The sequence below is a fragment of the Arvicanthis niloticus genome, chromosome X, assembly GCF_011762505.2.
Source record: "Arvicanthis niloticus isolate mArvNil1 chromosome X, mArvNil1.pat.X, whole genome shotgun sequence".
NCBI classification, from domain to species: Eukaryota; Metazoa; Chordata; class Mammalia; order Rodentia; family Muridae; genus Arvicanthis; species Arvicanthis niloticus.
Genome location: NC_047679.1, coordinates 49557450 through 49560824, shown reverse-complemented (window position 1 = coordinate 49560824; position 3375 = coordinate 49557450). Strand labels below are relative to the sequence as shown.

Genomic DNA, 3375 nt, shown 5'->3' with positions numbered 1-3375 from the left:
GACATACATGTGTTAGATTGTTGAACAAGAGGAAGGGAGAAGCAGCTCTGGCATTTCTTGCATCACCTGTTTCTATGGAATGTCTTCTAGGGTAGCTATGTTCTCTCATGGATCCAGTTTCAGTGAAACACTTTAAATCACATCACTTTCTTCTTTACCATGCTTTTAGGTTCTGTTCAATAGTGCCTGTTTCTGTGTTAAGGCAACATTGCTTTCTATCACCCATTTATGCTTAGAAATGCTAGCAGCTTTCTATGATTATCACACACTGTGTCCTCTTACCATCCCTTGTTTGGCTTCTTAGTTCTGCAGGTGTAATGTGTTCCTTGTATTAAACGTGCTTGCTTTAAAAGACTAGGGTAGTTTCCAATTTTTTTTCTTTTTTTGTCTTGATCAGCATTTTAATTTTTTTAAATGAAACAGAACACAACAGAATAGACTAAGAAAATATCACAATGTGCCACATATCACAAGAGCAAATACCATTTAGTGGGAATTTCATTTCAGTTAAATATGTAAAACCATTTGTGTGTCATGATATAAATATTGGCTACAGTTGTCTTAAAAAAAAAAAACTAATGTTCCAAAGCCAGGCAGTAGTGGTGCACGCCTTTAATCCCAGCACTTGAGAGGCAGAGGCAGGTGGATTTCTGAGTTCGGGGCCAGCCTGGTCTACAGAGTGAGTTCCAGGACAGCCAGGGCTACACAGAGAAACCCTGTCTAGAAAAAAAAAACAAAAACAAAAAACAAAACAACAACAACAACAAAAACCCAAACCAAATCAACAACCAACCAACCAACCAACCAAAAAAAAAAAAAAATCCTAATGTTCCAGACCAGGGACACAACCATGCGGGGAAATGTGGGAAGATCAGGAGGACCCGAGACAGGTGGATATGATAAGTTTTAATGCCCCAGCCAACACCCACAGTCACATCCGGCTCCTCAGACAACTTGATCTTTGAGTCTGGACTTTTGTATAGAGTCAAGCAATGCGCAGAAGCCCACGTCTCCGTGGGCAACACTCCTGCAGAATACTAAAGAAGAAGACAAGGTGATTACATCTCTTAACAGAGTACTTTTTATTCTTACATAAGTTTGAGCTGCTTTGGTTTCCAAAAGGGTCTAACCCCAGGCCCCCCAGGTTCTTTTCAAGAAATGTCTTCTCATGTGGGGCCAGCTAAACAGATGGTCATCTCTAATAAAGGACATGTACAGCTAGGTTTATGCAGGCAGGAAAAGTTGTAACAAGAACTGCTTTGGTGGCGTGAACTAAGCAGTGTTTCTTTACTGGATTTTGGTGACGGCTTCATGAATGGAGGTAGTGACATAATCTAGGTTCTTGGTGGTCAGGCCGCATATGTTGATCCGACCGCTGGGCAGCAGATAGATGTGCTTCTCGTTGATCAAATACTCGACCTGACTGGGGTTTAACCCAGTGAAGCTGAACATTCCAATCTGCTCAGTGATGTGAGACCAAGACCCTGGGGTCTTGAGAGCTTCTAATCGTGCCCTGAGTTTGGATCTCGTGGTCAGAATCCGGTCAGCCATTGTCTTCACATTACCTTTCCATTCCTTAAAGAGCTCTGGGTCAGAGAGGGTGGTGGCCACGATCCGAGCTCCCTGGGCTGGTGGATTGGACCACGTGATTCGTACAATCTTCTCCATCTGGGAAAGGACACGCAGGATACTGTCAGATTCTTTTCCAACCATGGTCAGATTCCCCACTCTCTCGTTGTAGAGCCCAAAGTTCTTGGAGAAGGACTGGGCACAGAAGAGCTCGAAGCCTTCAGACACAAAATAGCGAATAGCCCACGCATCTTTCTCTAGGTCTCCAGATGCAAAGCCCTGATAGGCTGAGTCAAAGAAGGGGAACAGAAAACGGCGCTTCATGACTTCACCGATCTGCTTCCACTCCTCTGGAGTCGGGTCGGTCCCCGTTGGGTTGTGTGCACAGGCATGGAGGACAAAGATGGAGAACTCAGGAGCATTCTCCAGATCATTCAGGAAACCCTGGAGGTTAAGTCCTCTCTTCTCTGCATCCCAGTAGCAGTAGGACCGAATGTCTTTAAAACCAGCGGCAGAAAACACAGCATTATGGTTCTCCCATGTTGGTGATGATACATAGATCGGTGTATTCTTGTTGTCTATGCCATTGTACCATCGCCCTAAGAAGTCAGCTCCAATTCGAAGTGCGCCTGTCCCTCCCAAAGACTGCACACCTCCAACCCGATTCTCCGCAATGGCTGGGCTGTCATCCCCAAGTAGTAGGCGAGAAGCACAGCTCCGGAACTCTGCCAGGCCCAGGATGGGCAGGTACTCATGACTGAGGCTATTGTCTCTAGCAATCTTCTGTACGACCTTCCTCACTACTGGTAAAACCCAGGGTTGAGAGTCATCTGTGCGGTATGTTCCCATGCTGAGGTTAACCTTGCGGGGATCTGGATCATCTCGGAAGTCCGCATTGAGCTTAAAGACCAGAACCGGCGGGGCTTGCGGAATCTGGGCAAAGGCTGATGGAGGTGCCATCGCAAGGGAATCTGCTGAGACCTTCAGCAGGAACAGGGAGCTGCTCCATGTGGTGCAGTGCGGGGCCGGTGACTGGAGGAGACTCTCCTCCATTCTCTCGATATAGACACGTTCTATTACTCCAGTGTTACATCACATAACGGGATTATGTCCTTCAGTGCACATGTCATAATGCATATATCTTTGTTTACTTATCGTTGGCATCTTCTCTATTTCAAGTAGATATTAACTTCTATGTGGACTATTGTCATGAGTATCTTTTATAATATTTGACACATATTTTATAATGCTATATTATTGAATTAATACATACATGAAAAATTAAGCTTTGGTCTAGTGAGATGCCTCGGTGTGCAAAAGAGATTTTTGTGCAAGCCTGACAATCTGAGAGGGATTCCTGAAAAACATGGTGAAAGGAGAAGCTTACTCGTGGAAGCTGTAAGTCTGGCCTCCACAGCAGCATGCTATCACACACACACACACACACACACACACACACACACACACTGATAATAACAATAAAATAAAAATTAAAAATTAAATTGTACATCTTATGTGCTAGTTAGTGTGGTAGAAAATGCCAAGGTAAATTTATTGTTACTGCTTTCAAAAAAGTAAAAACAACAACAAAACCCTATAATTCTATTTAAATGACTAGATATAGAATATATATATATATATATATATATATATATATATATATATATCCAGCACATTTATTTGCTAAGGTTGCCATAACCAAAGAACCATAGATTGAATCCCTTATCAGAATTTAAGTTTCTCATAATCTTAGAAGTACACAATTTTATCTGTAACAACCAAGAAATAAAGATGATCCCTCTCAAC

At 43.1% G+C, this 3375-nt stretch overlaps 1 pseudogene across 1 annotated transcript; it reads right to left on the bottom strand.

Moving 5' to 3' along the window:
• Positions 1 to 998: 998 nt before the first annotated feature.
• LOC117694632 (aspartate aminotransferase, cytoplasmic pseudogene) lies at positions 999 to 2608 on the bottom strand (annotated as a pseudogene). Its single transcript, XR_013105862.1, has one exon. The product of XR_013105862.1 is annotated as an aspartate aminotransferase, cytoplasmic pseudogene (transcript).
• Between the last annotated feature and the right edge of the window lie 767 nt (positions 2609 to 3375).